The sequence below is a fragment of the Phyllobates terribilis genome, unplaced genomic scaffold (genome assembly GCF_046119375.1).
Source record: "Phyllobates terribilis strain yellow unplaced genomic scaffold, ASM4611937v1 Scaffold_74__1_contigs__length_7073193, whole genome shotgun sequence".
NCBI lineage: Eukaryota > Metazoa > Chordata > Amphibia > Anura > Dendrobatidae > Phyllobates > Phyllobates terribilis.
In genome coordinates, this window is record NW_027362834.1 from 81,125 (window position 1) to 98,085 (window position 16,961).

The following is a 16,961-nucleotide window of genomic DNA, read 5'->3' on the forward strand; positions in this document are numbered from 1 at the left end:
TAGACAGCTGCTCGTTCCACCCCCCCCCCGCCTTAATTGGTTCTCCTCCCTTCCAACGGTGTTGAGGCGGGTGGGAACAGCCGGGGGTTGAGGGTACTGTGCTAAAAGAGGTGGAGTTATGCAGATCTAAAACGCGTGGATTGCAGCAGCAGCAAGCCGAAAAGTGCAGGCATGTGAGGGATCTAGAGGTTGACAGCATGTCTTCTTAACGGGAGTCCAGGTGGCCATCTCCACAAATGGACTTTTCAGAATCCTTGGGTGGCACCGTAGTCGGAAACCAATTCTGGTTATCGCTTCTCGGCCTTTTGGCTAAGATCAAGTGTAGTATCTGTTCTTATCAGTTTAATATCTGATACGTCCCCTATCTGGGGACCATATATTAAATGGATTTTTAGAACAGGGAGATGGAAAAAGAGCTTGCTCTGTCCACTCCACGCATTGACCTGGTATTGCAGTATCTCCAGGACCGGTGCACCCCTTCTTTAATGCAGTTTCTAAAATCAGAAAGAATTGAATTCAATGCTTTTTGTTCATTTTGCTTGTTTGTCGGATTTTGGGATGGACTCTTTGGCTTTGCTTTTCTTCTCCTCATTGGATTTTTCATGTTAAAAGTTGCAGAAGCCAGATGACAAGCTCATTTTGGTTCAACTTCAGCAACTGTGCATTGCATTGCCATGTAATGTAATGTAATGCAATGCTATCTATCTAGCTCTCCCTCTATACTTCCTTTTGGATAAACAGACATATTAGGCAAGCATTTTGGAGCTTTCACCTAAATAACTACAGGTGGTGAGATAAGCTGCACAATATAATTGACCTTTCAGTATATTGTTGCACACACACCATCTATTTAGCAAATGCCCTTGTTATCAACAGCAGCCTTTTAAACTCACCTGAGCTAACAGGTATGTGAGCTGGTTACTCTGCTGCGCTTAAAATTTCTTTTTTGGTTTGCTACAATGCCTTTTCTGAAACGTTGTCTCCCTCTGCTGGAACACTGACTTCTTTCATTTAATGCCTGCAGACTATAAAAGAGAAACCAACCCAAAAAGTTTGGTTGATTAGTCTGTGGCATTCTTTTAAACTGTTGCTTATGGCGGTCTCTGTGAGCTTCTCAGTGACATTCAGCCATCCAGGTATCCCGCCTGCAGTAGACGGAATGTGACAATGGAACGCTGGCTGCGCGTGTCATAATAGGCTCTGAGCCTTTATATACCTGCGCACAGCAGCAGCCACCTTCAGTCTGCTGCTGGACAGCCAGCAGCAGCAGCAGCAGGAGAGGTAATTAATCAGCAACCCTCCTGCTAAGGGTAGACAGCTGCTCGTTCCACCCCCCCCCCCCGCCTTAATTGGTTCTCCTCCCTTCCAACGGTGTTGAGGCGGGTGGGAACAGCCGGGGGTTGAGGGTACTGTGCTAAAAGAGGTGGAGTTATGCAGATCTAAAACGCGTGGATTGCAGCAGCAGCAAGCCGAAAAGTGCAGGCATGTGAGGGATCTAGAGGTTGACAGCATGTCTTCTTAACGGGAGTCCAGGTGGCCATCTCCACAAATGGACTTTTCAGAATCCTTGGGTGGCACCGTAGTCGGAAACCAATTCTGGTTATCGCTTCTCGGCCTTTTGGCTAAGATCAAGTGTAGTATCTGTTCTTATCAGTTTAATATCTGATACGTCCCCTATCTGGGGACCATATATTAAATGGATTTTTAGAACAGGGAGATGGAAAAAGAGCTTGCTCTGTCCACTCCACGCATTGACCTGGCATTGCAGTATCTCCAGGACCGGTGCACCCCTTCTTTAATGCAGTTTCTAAAATCAGAAAGAATTGAATTCAATGCTTTTTGTTCATTTTGCTTGTTTGTCGGATTTTGGGATGGACTCTTTGGCTTTGCTTTTCTTCTCCTCATTGGATTTTTCATGTTAAAAGTTGCAGAAGCCAGATGACAAGCTCATTTTGGTTCAACTTCAGCAACTGTGCATTGCATTGCCATGTAATGTAATGTAATGCAATGCTATCTATCTAGCTCTCCCTCTATACTTCCTTTTGGATAAACAGACATATTAGGCAAGCATTTTGGAGCTTTCACCTAAATAACTACAGGTGGTGAGATAAGCTGCACAATATAATTGACCTTTCAGTTTATTGTTGCACACACACCATCTATTTAGCAAATGCCCTTGTTATCAACAGCAGCCTTTTAAACTCACCTGAGCTAACAGGTATGTGAGCTGGTTACTCTGCTGCGCTTAAAATTTCTTTTTTGGTTTGCTACAATGCCTTTTCTGAAACGTTGTCTCCCTCTGCTGGAACACTGACTTCTTTCATTTAATGCCTGCAGACTATAAAAGAGAAACCAACCCAAAAAGTTTGGTTGATTAGTCTGTGGCATTCTTTTAAACTGTTGCTTATGGCGGTCTCTGTGAGCTTCTCAGTGACATTCAGCCATCCAGGTATCCCGCCTGCAGTAGACGGAATGTGGCAATGGAACGCTGGCTGCGCGTGTCATAATAGGCTCTGAGCCTTTATATACCTGCGCACAGCAGCAGCCACCTTCAGTCTGCTGCTGGACAGCCAGCAGCAGCAGCAGCAGGAGAGGTAATTAATCAGCAACCCTCCTGCTAAGGGTAGACAGCTGCTCGTTCCACCCCCCCCCCCAGCCTTAATTGGTTCTCCTCCCTTCCAACGGTGTTGAGGCGGGTGGGAACAGCCGGGGGTTGAGGGTACTGTGCTAAAAGAGGTGGAGTTATGCAGATCTAAAACGCGTGGATTGCAGCAGCAGCAAGCCGAAAAGTGCAGGCATGTGAGGGATCTAGAGGTTGACAGCATGTCTTCTTAACGGGAGTCCAGGTGGCCATCTCCACAAATGGACTTTTCAGAATCCTTGGGTGGCACCGTAGTCGGAAACCAATTCTGGTTATCGCTTCTCGGCCTTTTGGCTAAGATCAAGTGTAGTATCTGTTCTTATCAGTTTAATATCTGATACGTCCCCTATCTGGGGACCATATATTAAATGGATTTTTAGAACAGGGAGATGGAAAAAGAGCTTGCTCTGTCCACTCCACGCATTGACCTGGTATTGCAGTATCTCCAGGACCGGTGCACCCCTTCTTTAATGCAGTTTCTAAAATCAGAAAGAATTGAATTCAATGCTTTTTGTTCATTTTGCTTGTTTGTCGGATTTTGGGATGGACTCTTTGGCTTTGCTTTTCTTCTCCTCATTGGATTTTTCATGTTAAAAGTTGCAGAAGCCAGATGACAAGCTCATTTTGGTTCAACTTCAGCAACTGTGCATTGCATTGCCATGTAATGTAATGTAATGCAATGCTATCTATCTAGCTCTCCCTCTATACTTCCTTTTGGATAAACAGACATATTAGGCAAGCATTTTGGAGCTTTCACCTAAATAACTACAGGTGGTGAGATAAGCTGCACAATATAATTGACCTTTCAGTATATTGTTGCACACACACCATCTATTTAGCAAATGCCCTTGTTATCAACAGCAGCCTTTTAAACTCACCTGAGCTAACAGGTATGTGAGCTGGTTACTCTGCTGCGCTTAAAATTTCTTTTTTGGTTTGCTACAATGCCTTTTCTGAAACGTTGTCTCCCTCTGCTGGAACACTGACTTCTTTCATTTAATGCCTGCAGACTATAAAAGAGAAACCAACCCAAAAAGTTTGGTTGATTAGTCTGTGGCATTCTTTTAAACTGTTGCTTATGGCGGTCTCTGTGAGCTTCTCAGTGACATTCAGCCATCCAGGTATCCCGCCTGCAGTAGACGGAATGTGGCAATGGAACGCTGGCTGCGCATGTCATAATAGGCTCTGAGCCTTTATATACCTGCGCACAGCAGCAGCCACGTTCAGTCTGCTGCTGGACAGCCAGCAGCAGCAGCAGCAGGAGAGGTAATTAATCAGCAACCCTCCTGCTAAGGGTAGACAGCTGCTCGTTCCACCCCCCCCCGCCTTAATTGGTTCTCCTCCCTTCCAACGGTGTTGAGGCGGGTGGGAACAGCCGGGGGTTGAGGGTACTGTGCTAAAAGAGGTGGAGTTATGCAGATCTAAAACGCGTGGATTGCAGCAGCGGCAAGCCGAAAAGTGCAGGCATGTGAGGAATCTAGAGGTTGACAGCATGTCTTCTTAACGGAAGTCCAGGTGGCCATCTCCACAAATGGACTTTTCAGAATCCTTGGGTGGCACCGTAGTCGGAAACCAATTCTGGTTATCGCTTCTCGGCCTTTTGGCTAAGATCAAGTGTAGTATCTGTTCTTATCAGTTTAATATCTGATACGTCCCCTATCTGGGGACCATATATTAAATGGATTTTTAGAACAGGGAGATGGAAAAAGAGCTTGCTCTGTCCACTCCACGCATTGACCTGGTATTGCAGTATCTCCAGGACCGGTGCACCCCTTCTTTAATGCAGTTTCTAAAATCAGAAAGAATTGAATTCAATGCTTTTTGTTCATTTTGCTTGTTTGTCGGATTTTGGGATGGACTCTTTGGCTTTGCTTTTCTTCTCCTCATTGGATTTTTCATGTTAAAAGTTGCAGAAGCCAGATGACAAGCTCATTTTGGTTCAACTTCAGCAACTGTGCATTGCATTGCCATGTAATGTAATGTAATGCAATGCTATCTATCTAGCTCTCCCTCTATACTTCCTTTTGGATAAACAGACATATTAGGCAAGCATTTTGGAGCTTTCACCTAAATAACTACAGGTGGTGAGATAAGCTGCACAATATAATTGACCTTTCAGTATATTGTTGCACACACACCATCTATTTAGCAAATGCCCTTGTTATCAACAGCAGCCTTTTAAACTCACCTGAGCTAACAGGTATGTGAGCTGGTTACTCTGCTGCGCTTAAAATTTCTTTTCTGGTTTGCTACAATGCCTTTTCTGAAACGTTGTCTCCCTCTGCTGGAACACTGACTTCTTTCATTTAATGCCTGCAGACTATAAAAGAGAAACCAACCCAAAAAGTTTGGTTGATTAGTCTGTGGCATTCTTTTAAACTGTTGCTTATGGCGGTCTCTGTGAGCTTCTCAGTGACATTCAGCCATCCAGGTATCCCGCCTGCAGTAGACGGAATGTGGCAATGGAACGCTGGCTGCGCGTGTCATAATAGGCTCTGAGCCTTTATATACCTGCGCACAGCAGCAGCCACCTTCAGTCTGCTGCTGGACAGCCAGCAGCAGCAGCAGCAGGAGAGGTAATTAATCAGCAACCCTCCTGCTAAGGGTAGACAGCTGCTCGTTCCACCCCCCCCCCCGCCTTAATTGGTTCTCCTCCCTTCCAACGGTGTTGAGGCGGGTGGGAACAGCCGGGGGTTGAGGGTACTGTGCTAAAAGAGGTGGAGTTATGCAGATCTAAAACGCGTGGATTGCAGCAGCAGCAAGCCGAAAAGTGCAGGCATGTGAGGGATCTAGAGGTTGACAGCATGTCTTCTTAACGGGAGTCCAGGTGGCCATCTCCACAAATGGACTTTTCAGAATCCTTGGGTGGCACCGTAGTCGGAAACCAATTCTGGTTATCGCTTCTCGGCCTTTTGGCTAAGATCAAGTGTAGTATCTGTTCTTATCAGTTTAATATCTGATACGTCCCCTATCTGGGGACCATATATTAAATGGATTTTTAGAACAGGGAGATGGAAAAAGAGCTTGCTCTGTCCACTCCACGCATTGACCTGGTATTTCAGTATCTCCAGGACCGGTGCACCCCTTCTTTAATGCAGTTTCTAAAATCAGAAAGAATTGAATTCAATGCTTTTTGTTCATTTTGCTTGTTTGTCGGATTTTGGGATGGACTCTTTGGCTTTGCTTTTCTTCTCCTCATTGGATTTTTCATGTTAAAAGTTGCAGAAGCCAGATGACAAGCTCATTTTGGTTCAACTTCAGCAACTGTGCATTGCATTGCCATGTAATGTAATGTAATGCAATGCTATCTATCTAGCTCTCCCTCTATACTTCCTTTTGGATAAACAGACATATTAGGCAAGCATTTTGGAGCTTTCACCTAAATAACTACAGGTGGTGAGATAAGCTGCACAATATAATTGACCTTTCAGTATATTGTTGCACACACACCATCTATTTAGCAAATGCCCTTGTTATCAACAGCAGCCTTTTAAACTCACCTGAGCTAACAGGTATGTGAGCTGGTTACTCTGCTGCGCTTAAAATTTCTTTTTTGGTTTGCTACAATGCCTTTTCTGAAACGTTGTCTCCCTCTGCTGGAACACTGACTTCTTTCATTTAATGCCTGCAGACTATGAAAGAGAAACCAACCCAAAAAGTTTGGTTGATTAGTCTGTGGCATTCTTTTAAACTGTTGCTTATGGCGGTCTCTGTGAGCTTCTCAGTGACATTCAGCCATCCAGGTATCCCGCCTGCAGTAGACGGAATGTGGCAATGGAACGCTGGCTGCGCGTGTCATAATAGGCTCTGAGCCTTTATATACCTGCGCACAGCAGCAGCCACCTTCAGTCTGCTGCTGGACAGCCAGCAGCAGCAGCAGCAGGAGAGGTAATTAATCAGCAACCCTCCTGCTAAGGGTAGACAGCTGCTCGTTCCACCCCCCCCCCCCCGCCTTAATTGGTTCTCCTCCCTTCCAACGGTGTTGAGGCGGGTGGGAACAGCCGGGGGTTGAGGGTACTGTGCTAAAAGAGGTGGAGTTATGCAGATCTAAAACGCGTGGATTGCAGCAGCAGCAAGCTGAAAAGTGCAGGCATGTGAGGGATCTAGAGGTTGACAGCATGTCTTCTTAACGGGAGTCCAGGTGGCCATCTCCACAAATGGACTTTTCAGAATCCTTGGGTGGCACCGTAGTCGGAAACCAATTCTGGTTATCGCTTCTCGGCCTTTTGGCTAAGATCAAGTGTAGTATCTGTTCTTATCAGTTTAATATCTGATACGTCCCCTATCTGGGGACCATATATTAAATGGATTTTTAGAACAGGGAGATGGAAAAAGAGCTTGCTCTGTCCACTCCACGCATTGACCTGGTATTGCAGTATCTCCAGGACCGGTGCACCCCTTCTTTAATGCAGTTTCTAAAATCAGAAAGAATTGAATTCAATGCTTTTTGTTCATTTTGCTTGTTTGTCGGATTTTGGGATGGACTCTTTGGCTTTGCTTTTCTTCTCCTCATTGGATTTTTCATGTTAAAAGTTGCAGAAGCCAGATGACAAGCTCATTTTGGTTCAACTTCAGCAACTGTGCATTGCATTGCCATGTAATGTAATGTAATGCAATGCTATCTATCTAGCTCTCCCTCTATACTTCCTTTTGGATAAACAGACATATTAGGCAAGCATTTTGGAGCTTTCACCTAAATAACTACAGGTGGTGAGATAAGCTGCACAATATAATTGACCTTTCAGTATATTGTTGCACACACACCATCTATTTAGCAAATGCCCTTGTTATCAACAGCAGCCTTTTAAACTCACCTGAGCTAACAGGTATGTGAGCTGGTTACTCTGCTGCGCTTAAAATTTCTTTTCTGGTTTGCTACAATGCCTTTTCTGAAACGTTGTCTCCCTCTGCTGGAACACTGACTTCTTTCATTTAATGCCTGCAGACTATAAAAGAGAAACCAACCCAAAAAGTTTGGTTGATTAGTCTGTGGCATTCTTTTAAACTGTTGCTTATGGCGGTCTCTGTGAGCTTCTCAGTGACATTCAGCCATCCAGGTATCCCGCCTGCAGTAGACGGAATGTGGCAATGGAACGCTGGCTGCGCGTGTCATAATAGGCTCTGAGCCTTTATATACCTGCGCACAGCAGCAGCCACCTTCAGTCTGCTGCTGGACAGCCAGCAGCAGCAGCAGCAGGAGAGGTAATTAATCAGCAACCCTCCTGCTAAGGGTAGACAGCTGCTCGTTCCACCCCCCCCCCCGCCTTAATTGGTTCTCCTCCCTTCCAACGGTGTTGAGGCGGGTGGGAACAGCCGGGGGTTGAGGGTACTGTGCTAAAAGAGGTGGAGTTATGCAGATCTAAAACGCGTGGATTGCAGCAGCAGCAAGCCGAAAAGTGCAGGCATGTGAGGGATCTAGAGGTTGACAGCATGTCTTCTTAACGGGAGTCCAGGTGGCCATCTCCACAAATGGACTTTTCAGAATCCTTGGGTGGCACCGTAGTCGGAAACCAATTCTGGTTATCGCTTCTCGGCCTTTTGGCTAAGATCAAGTGTAGTATCTGTTCTTATCAGTTTAATATCTGATACGTCCCCTATCTGGGGACCATATATTAAATGGATTTTTAGAACAGGGAGATGGAAAAAGAGCTTGCTCTGTCCACTCCACGCATTGACCTGGTATTTCAGTATCTCCAGGACCGGTGCACCCCTTCTTTAATGCAGTTTCTAAAATCAGAAAGAATTGAATTCAATGCTTTTTGTTCATTTTGCTTGTTTGTCGGATTTTGGGATGGACTCTTTGGCTTTGCTTTTCTTCTCCTCATTGGATTTTTCATGTTAAAAGTTGCAGAAGCCAGATGACAAGCTCATTTTGGTTCAACTTCAGCAACTGTGCATTGCATTGCCATGTAATGTAATGTAATGCAATGCTATCTATCTAGCTCTCCCTCTATACTTCCTTTTGGATAAACAGACATATTAGGCAAGCATTTTGGAGCTTTCACCTAAATAACTACAGGTGGTGAGATAAGCTGCACAATATAATTGACCTTTCAGTATATTGTTGCACACACACCATCTATTTAGCAAATGCCCTTGTTATCAACAGCAGCCTTTTAAACTCACCTGAGCTAACAGGTATGTGAGCTGGTTACTCTGCTGCGCTTAAAATTTCTTTTTTGGTTTGCTACAATGCCTTTTCTGAAACGTTGTCTCCCTCTGCTGGAACACTGACTTCTTTCATTTAATGCCTGCAGACTATGAAAGAGAAACCAACCCAAAAAGTTTGGTTGATTAGTCTGTGGCATTCTTTTAAACTGTTGCTTATGGCGGTCTCTGTGAGCTTCTCAGTGACATTCAGCCATCCAGGTATCCCGCCTGCAGTAGACGGAATGTGGCAATGGAACGCTGGCTGCGCGTGTCATAATAGGCTCTGAGCCTTTATATACCTGCGCACAGCAGCAGCCACCTTCAGTCTGCTGCTGGACAGCCAGCAGCAGCAGCAGCAGGAGAGGTAATTAATCAGCAACCCTCCTGCTAAGGGTAGACAGCTGCTCGTTCCACCACCCCCCCCGCCTTAATTGGTTCTCCTCCCTTCCAACGGTGTTGAGGCGGGTGGGAACAGCCGGGGGTTGAGGGTACTGTGCTAAAAGAGGTGGAGTTATGCAGATCTAAAACGCGTGGATTGCAGCAGCAGCAAGCCGAAAAGTGCAGGCATGTGAGGGATCTAGAGGTTGACAGCATGTCTTCTTAACGGGAGTCCAGGTGGCCATCTCCACAAATGGACTTTTCAGAATCCTTGGGTGGCACCGTAGTCGGAAACCAATTCTGGTTATCGCTTCTCGGCCTTTTGGCTAAGATCAAGTGTAGTATCTGTTCTTATCAGTTTAATATCTGATACGTCCCCTATCTGGGGACCATATATTAAATGGATTTTTAGAACAGGGAGATGGAAAAAGAGCTTGCTCTGTCCACTCCACGCATTGACCTGGTATTGCAGTATCTCCAGGACCGGTGCACCCCTTCTTTAATGCAGTTTCTAAAATCAGAAAGAATTGAATTCAATGCTTTTTGTTCATTTTGCTTGTTTGTCGGATTTTGGGATGGACTCTTTGGCTTTGCTTTTCTTCTCCTCATTGGATTTTTCATGTTAAAAGTTGCAGAAGCCAGATGACAAGCTCATTTTGGTTCAACTTCAGCAACTGTGCATTGCATTGCCATGTAATGTAATGTAATGCAATGCTATCTATCTAGCTCTCCCTCTAAACTTTCTTTTGGATAAACAGACATATTAGGCAAGCATTTTGGAGCTTTCACCTAAATAACTACAGGTGGTGAGATAAGCTGCACAATATAATTGACCTTTCAGTATATTGTTGCACACACACCATCTATTTAGCAAATGCCCTTGTTATCAACAGCAGCCTTTTAAACTCACCTGAGCTAACAGGTATGTGAGCTGGTTACTCTGCTGCGCTTAAAATTTCTTTTTTGGTTTGCTACAATGCCTTTTCTGAAACGTTGTCTCCCTCTGCTGGAACACTGACTTCTTTCATTTAATGCCTGCAGACTATAAAAGAGAAACCAACCCAAAAAGTTTGGTTGATTAGTCTGTGGCATTCTTTTAAACTGTTGCTTATGGCGGTCTCTGTGAGCTTCTCAGTGACATTCAGCCATCCAGGTATCCCGCCTGCAGTAGACGGAATGTGGCAATGGAACGCTGGCTGCGCGTGTCATAATAGGCTCTGAGCCTTTATATACCTGCGCACAGCAGCAGCCACCTTCAGTCTGCTGCTGGACAGCCAGCAGCTGCAGCAGCAGGAGAGGTAATTAATCAGCAACCCTCCTGCTAAGGGTAGACAGCTGCTCGTTCCACCCCCCCCCCCGCCTTAATTGGTTCTCCTCCCTTCCAACGGTGTTGAGGCGGGTGGGAACAGCCGGGGGTTGAGGGTACTGTGCTAAAAGAGGTGGAGTTATGCAGATCTAAAACGCGTGGATTGCAGCAGCAGCAAGCCGAAAAGTGCAGGCATGTGAGGGATCTAGAGGTTGACAGCATGTCTTCTTAACGGGAGTCCAGGTGGCCATCTCCACAAATGGACTTTTCAGAATCCTTGGGTGGCACCGTAGTCGGAAACCAATTCTGGTTATCGCTTCTCGGCCTTTTGGCTAAGATCAAGTGTAGTATCTGTTCTTATCAGTTTAATATCTGATACGTCCCCTATCTGGGGACCATATATTAAATGGATTTTTAGAACAGGGAGATGGAAAAAGAGCTTGCTCTGTCCACTCCACGCATTGACCTGGTATTGCAGTATCTCCAGGACCGGTGCACCCCTTCTTTAATGCAGTTTCTAAAATCAGAAAGAATTGAATTCAATGCTTTTTGTTCATTTTGCTTGTTTGTCGGATTTTGGGATGGACTCTTTGGCTTTGCTTTTCTTCTCCTCATTGGATTTTTCATGTTAAAAGTTGCAGAAGCCAGATGACAAGCTCATTTTGGTTCAACTTCAGCAACTGTGCATTGCATTGCCATGTAATGTAATGTAATGCAATGCTATCTATCTAGCTCTCCCTCTATACTTCCTTTTGGATAAACAGACATATTAGGCAAGCATTTTGGAGCTTTCACCTAAATAACTACAGGTGGTGAGATAAGCTGCACAATATAATTGACCTTTCAGTATATTGTTGCACACACACCATCTATTTAGCAAATGCCCTTGTTATCAACAGCAGCCTTTTAAACTCACCTGAGCTAACAGGTATGTGAGCTGGTTACTCTGCTGCGCTTAAAATTTCTTTTTTGGTTTGCTACAATGCCTTTTCTGAAACGTTGTCTCCCTCTGCTGGAACACTGACTTCTTTCATTTAATGCCTGCAGACTATAAAAGAGAAACCAACCCAAAAAGTTTGGTTGATTAGTCTGTGGCATTCTTTTAAACTGTTGCTTATGGCGGTCTCTGTGAGCTTCTCAGTGACATTCAGCCATCCAGGTATCCCGCCTGCAGTAGACGGAATGTGGCAATGGAACGCTGTCTGCGCGTGTCATAATAGGCTCTGAGCCTTTATATACCTGCGCACAGCAGCAGCCACCTTCAGTCTGCTGCTGGACAGCCAGCAGCAGCAGCAGCAGAAGAGGTAATTAATCAGCAACCCTCCTGCTAAGGGTAGACAGCTGCTCGTTCCACCCCCCCCCCCCCCGCCTTAATTGGTTCTCCTCCCTTCCAACGGTGTTGAGGCGGGTGGGAACAGCCGGGGGTTGAGGGTACTGTGCTAAAAGAGGTGGAGTTATGCAGATCTAAAACGCGTGGATTGCAGCAGCAGCAAGCCGAAAAGTGCAGGCATGTGAGGGATCTAGAGCTTGACAGCATGTCTTCTTAACGGGAGTCCAGGTGGCCATCTCCACAAATGGACTTTTCAGAATCCTTGGGTGGCACCGTAGTCGGAAACCAATTCTGGTTATCGCTTCTCGGCCTTTTGGCTAAGATCAAGTGTAGTATCTGTTCTTATCAGTTTAATATCTGATACGTCCCCTATCTGGGGACCATATATTAAATGGATTTTTAGAACAGGGAGATGGAAAAAGAGCTTGCTCTGTCCACTCCACGCATTGACCTGGTATTGCAGTATCTCCAGGACCGGTGCACCCCTTCTTTAATGCAGTTTCTAAAATCAGAAAGAATTGAATTCAATGCTTTTTGTTCATTTTGCTTGTTTGTCGGATTTTGGGATGGACTCTTTGGCTTTGCTTTTCTTCTCCTCATTGGATTTTTCATGTTAAAAGTTGCAGAAGCCAGATGACAAGCTCATTTTGGTTCAACTTCAGCAACTGTGCATTGCATTGCCATGTAATGTAATGTAATGCAATGCTATCTATCTAGCTCTCCCTCTATACTTCCTTTTGGATAAACAGACATATTAGGCAAGCATTTTGGAGCTTTCACCTAAATAACTACAGGTGGTGAGATAAGCTGCACAATATAATTGACCTTTCAGTATATTGTTGCACACACACCATCTATTTAGCAAATGCCCTTGTTATCAATAGCAGCCTTTTAAACTCACCTGAGCTAACAGGTATGTGAGCTGGTTACTCTGCTGCGCTTAAAATTTCTTTTTTGGTTTGCTACAATGCCTTTTCTGAAACGTTGTCTCCCTCTGCTGGAACACTGACTTCTTTCATTTAATGCCTGCAGACTATAAAAGAGAAACCAACCCAAAAAGTTTGGTTGATTAGTCTGTGGCATTCTTTTAAACTGTTGCTTATGGCGGTCTCTGTGAGCTTCTCAGTGACATTCAGCCATCCAGGTATCCCGCCTGCAGTAGACGGAATGTGGCAATGGAACGCTGGCTGCGCGTGTCATAATAGGCTCTGAGCCTTTATATACCTGCGCACAGCAGCAGCCACCTTCAGTCTGCTGCTGGACAGCCAGCAGCAGCAGCAGCAGGAGAGGTAATTAATCAGCAACCCTCCTGCTAAGGGTAGACAGCTGCTCGTTCCACCCCCCCCCCGCCTTAATTGGTTCTCCTCCCTTCCAACGGTGTAGAGGCGGGTGGGAACAGCCGGGGGTTGAGGGTACTGTGCTAAAAGAGGTGGAGTTATGCAGATCTAAAACGCGTGGATTGCAGCAGCCGCAAGCCGAAAAGTGCAGGCATGTGAGGGATCTAGAGGTTGACAGCATGTCTTCTTAACGGGAGTCCAGGTGGCCATCTCCACAAATGGACTTTTCAGAATCCTTGGGTGGCACCGTAGTCGGAAACCAATTCTGGTTATCGCTTCTCGGCCTTTTGGCTAAGATCAAGTGTAGTATCTGTTCTTATCAGTTTAATATCTGATACGTCCCCTATCTGGGGACCATATATTAAATGGATTTTTAGAACAGGGAGATGGAAAAAGAGCTTGCTCTGTCCACTCCACGCATTGACCTGGTATTGCAGTATCTCCAGGACCGGTGCACCCCTTCTTTAATGCAGTTTCTAAAATCAGAAAGAATTGAATTCAATGCTTTTTGTTCATTTTGCTTGTTTGTCGGATTTTGGGATGGACTCTTTGGCTTTGCTTTTCTTCTCCTCATTGGATTTTTCATGTTAAAAGTTGCAGAAGCCAGATGACAAGCTCATTTTGGTTCAACTTCAGCAACTGTGCATTGCATTGCCATGTAATGTAATGTAATGCAATGCTATCTATCTAGCTCTCCCTCTATACTTCCTTTTGGATAAACAGACATATTAGGCAAGCATTTTGGAGCTTTCACCTAAATAACTACAGGTGGTGAGATAAGCTGCACAATATAATTGACCTTTCAGTATATTGTTGCACACACACCATCTATTTAGCAAATGCCCTTGTTATCAACAGCAGCCTTTTAAACTCACCTGAGCTAACAGGTATGTGAGCTGGTTACTCTGCTGCGCTTAAAATTTCTTTTTTGGTTTGCTACAATGCCTTTTCTGAAACGTTGTCTCCCTCTGCTGGAACACTGACTTCTTTCATTTAATGCCTGCAGACTATAAAAGAGAAACCAACCCAAAAAGTTTGGTTGATTAGTCTGTGGCATTCTTTTAAACTGTTGCTTATGGCGGTCTCTGTGAGCTTCTCAGTGACATTCAGCCATCCAGGTATCCCGCCTGCAGTAGTCGGAATGTGGCAATGGAACGCTGGCTGCGCGTGTCATAATAGGCTCTGAGCCTTTATATACCTGCGCACAGCAGCAGCCACCTTCAGTCTGCTGCTGGACAGCCAGCAGCAGCAGCAGCAGGAGAGGTAATTAATCAGCAACCCTCCTGCTAAGGGTAGACAGCTGCTCGTTCCACCCCCCCCCCGCCTTAATTGGTTCTCCTCCCTTCCAACGGTGTTGAGGCGGGTGGGAACAGCCGGGGGTTGAGGGTACTGTGCTAAAAGAGGTGGAGTTATGCAGATCTATAACGCGTGGATTGCAGCAGCAGCAAGCCGAAAAGTGCAGGCATGTGAGGGATCTAGAGGTTGACAGCATGTCTTCTTAACGGGAGTCCAGGTGGCCATCTCCACAAATGGACTTTTCAGAATCCTTGGGTGGCACCGTAGTCGGAAACCAATTCTGGTTATCGCTTCTCGGCCTTTTGGCTAAGATCAAGTGTAGTATCTGTTCTTATCAGTTTAATATCTGATACGTCCCCTATCTGGGGACCATATATTAAATGGATTTTTAGAACAGGGAGATGGAAAAAGAGCTTGCTCTGTCCACTCCACGCATTGACCTGGTATTCCAGTATCTCCAGGACCGGTGCACCCCTTCTTTAATGCAGTTTCTAAAATCAGAAAGAATTGAATTCAATGCTTTTTGTTCATTTTGCTTGTTTGTCGGATTTTGGGATGGACTCTTTGGCTTTGCTTTTCTTCTCCTCATTGGATTTTTCATGTTAAAAGTTGCAGAAGCCAGATGACAAGCTCATTTTGGTTCAACTTCAGCAACTGTGCATTGCATTGCCATGTAATGTAATGTAATGCAATGCTATCTATCTAGCTCTCCCTCTATACTTCCTTTTGGATAAACAGACATATTAGGCAAGCATTTTGGAGCTTTCACCTAAATAACTACAGGTGGTAAGATAAGCTGCACAATATAATTGACCTTTCAGTATATTGTTGCACACACACCATCTATTTAGCAAATGCCCTTGTTATCAACAGCAGCCTTTTAAACTCACCTGAGCTAACAGGTATGTGAGCTGGTTACTCTGCTGCGCTTAAAATTTCTTTTTTGGTTTGCTACAATGCCTTTTCTGAAACGTTGTCTCCCTCTGCTGGAACACTGACTTCTTTCATTTAATGCCTGCAGACTATAAAAGAGAAACCAACCCAAAAAGTTTGGTTGATTAGTCTGTGGCATTCTTTTAAACTGTTGCTTATGGCGGTCTCTGTGAGCTTCTCAGTGACATTCAGCCATCCAGGTATCCCGCCTGCAGTAGTCGGAATGTGGCAATGGAACGCTGGCTGCGCGTGTCATAATAGGCTCTGAGCCTTTATATACCTGCGCACAGCAGCAGCCACCTTCAGTCTGCTGCTGGACAGCCAGCAGCAGCAGCAGCAGGAGAGGTAATTAATCAGCAACCCTCCTGCTAAGGGTAGACAGCTGCTCGTTCCACCCCCCCCCCCCCGCCTTAATTGGTTCTCCTCCCTTCCAACGGTGTTGAGGCGGGTGGGAACAGCTGGGGGTTGAGGGTACTGTGCTAAAAGAGGTGGAGTTATGCAGATCTAAAACGCGTGGATTGCAGCAGCAGCAAGCCGAAAAGTGCAGGCATGTGAGGGATCTGGAGGTTGACAGCATGTCTTCTTAACGGGAGTCCAGGTGGCCATCTCCACAAATGGACTTTTCAGAATCCTTGGGTGGCACCGTAGTCGGAAACCAATTCTGGTTATCGCTTCTCGGCCTTTTGGCTAAGATCAAGTGTAGTATCTGTTCTTATCAGTTTAATATCTGATACGTCCCCTATCTGGGGACCATATATTAAATGGATTTTTAGAACAGGGAGATGGAAAAAGAGCTTGCTCTGTCCACTCCACGCATTGACCTGGTATTGCAGTATCTCCAGGACCGGTGCACCCCTTCTTTAATGCAGTTTCTAAAATCAGAAAGAATTGAATTCAATGCTTTTTGTTCATTTTGCTTGTTTGTCGGATTTTGGGATGGACTCTTTGGCTTTGCTTTTCTTCTCCTCATTGGATTTTTCATGTTAAAAGTTGCAGAAGCCAGATGACAAGCTCATTTTGGTTCAACTTCAGCAACTCTGCATTGCATTGCCATGTAATGTAATGTAATGCAATGCTATCTATCTAGCTCTCCCTCTATACTTCCTTTTGGATAAACAGACATATTAGGCAAGCATTTTGGAGCTTTCACCTAAATAACTACAGGTGGTGAGATAAGCTGCACAATATAATTGACCTTTCAGTATATTGTTGCACACACACCATCTATTTAGCAAATGCCCTTGTTATCAACAGCAGCCTTTTAAACTCACCTGAGCTAACAGGTATGTGAGCTGGTTACTCTGCTGCGCTTAAAATTTCTTTTTTGGTTTGCTACAATGCCTTTTCTGAAACGTTGTCTCCCTCTGCTGGAACACTGACTTCTTTCATTTAATGCCTGCAGACTATAAAAGAGAAACCAACCCAAAAAGTTTGGTTGATTAGTCTGTGGCATTCTTTTAAACTGTTGCTTATGGCGGTCTCTGTGAGCTTCTCAGTGACATTCAGCCATCCAGGTATCCCGCCTGCAGTAGACGGAATGTGGCAATGGAACGCTGGCTGCGCGTGTCATAATAGGCTCTGAGCCTTTAT

General features: G+C 45.1%; 13 non-coding genes across 13 annotated transcripts; all 13 read left to right on the forward strand.

The window, feature by feature from the left end:
* Window positions 1–289: 289 nt before the first annotated feature.
* Window positions 290–480, forward strand: LOC141194739 (U2 spliceosomal RNA). Its single transcript, XR_012267360.1, has one exon. It is a non-coding gene; the product is annotated as a U2 spliceosomal RNA (small nuclear RNA).
* A 1,122-nt stretch (window positions 481–1,602) lies between these two features.
* LOC141195850 (U2 spliceosomal RNA) lies at window positions 1,603–1,793 on the forward strand. Its single transcript, XR_012268424.1, has one exon. It is a non-coding gene; the product is annotated as a U2 spliceosomal RNA (small nuclear RNA).
* A 1,122-nt stretch (window positions 1,794–2,915) lies between these two features.
* On the forward strand, window positions 2,916–3,106 carry LOC141194750 (U2 spliceosomal RNA). Its single transcript, XR_012267371.1, has one exon. It is a non-coding gene; the product is annotated as a U2 spliceosomal RNA (small nuclear RNA).
* A 1,119-nt stretch (window positions 3,107–4,225) lies between these two features.
* LOC141194761 (U2 spliceosomal RNA) lies at window positions 4,226–4,416 on the forward strand. Its single transcript, XR_012267382.1, has one exon. It is a non-coding gene; the product is annotated as a U2 spliceosomal RNA (small nuclear RNA).
* Window positions 4,417–5,537: 1,121 nt separating this feature from the next.
* Window positions 5,538–5,728, forward strand: LOC141195826 (U2 spliceosomal RNA). The gene has a single exon (XR_012268401.1). It is a non-coding gene; the product is annotated as a U2 spliceosomal RNA (small nuclear RNA).
* Window positions 5,729–6,851: 1,123 nt separating this feature from the next.
* Window positions 6,852–7,042, forward strand: LOC141194774 (U2 spliceosomal RNA). The gene has a single exon (XR_012267394.1). It is a non-coding gene; the product is annotated as a U2 spliceosomal RNA (small nuclear RNA).
* A 1,121-nt stretch (window positions 7,043–8,163) lies between these two features.
* LOC141195827 (U2 spliceosomal RNA) lies at window positions 8,164–8,354 on the forward strand. Its single transcript, XR_012268402.1, has one exon. It is a non-coding gene; the product is annotated as a U2 spliceosomal RNA (small nuclear RNA).
* Window positions 8,355–9,475: 1,121 nt separating this feature from the next.
* LOC141194785 (U2 spliceosomal RNA) lies at window positions 9,476–9,666 on the forward strand. The gene has a single exon (XR_012267405.1). It is a non-coding gene; the product is annotated as a U2 spliceosomal RNA (small nuclear RNA).
* A 1,121-nt stretch (window positions 9,667–10,787) lies between these two features.
* On the forward strand, window positions 10,788–10,978 carry LOC141194796 (U2 spliceosomal RNA). Its single transcript, XR_012267416.1, has one exon. It is a non-coding gene; the product is annotated as a U2 spliceosomal RNA (small nuclear RNA).
* Window positions 10,979–12,102: 1,124 nt separating this feature from the next.
* LOC141194808 (U2 spliceosomal RNA) lies at window positions 12,103–12,293 on the forward strand. Its single transcript, XR_012267427.1, has one exon. It is a non-coding gene; the product is annotated as a U2 spliceosomal RNA (small nuclear RNA).
* Window positions 12,294–13,413: 1,120 nt separating this feature from the next.
* LOC141194820 (U2 spliceosomal RNA) lies at window positions 13,414–13,604 on the forward strand. Its single transcript, XR_012267439.1, has one exon. It is a non-coding gene; the product is annotated as a U2 spliceosomal RNA (small nuclear RNA).
* A 1,120-nt stretch (window positions 13,605–14,724) lies between these two features.
* Window positions 14,725–14,915, forward strand: LOC141195869 (U2 spliceosomal RNA). Its single transcript, XR_012268442.1, has one exon. It is a non-coding gene; the product is annotated as a U2 spliceosomal RNA (small nuclear RNA).
* A 1,123-nt stretch (window positions 14,916–16,038) lies between these two features.
* Window positions 16,039–16,229, forward strand: LOC141194832 (U2 spliceosomal RNA). The gene has a single exon (XR_012267451.1). It is a non-coding gene; the product is annotated as a U2 spliceosomal RNA (small nuclear RNA).
* The last annotated feature ends 732 nt before the right edge of the window (window positions 16,230–16,961 follow it).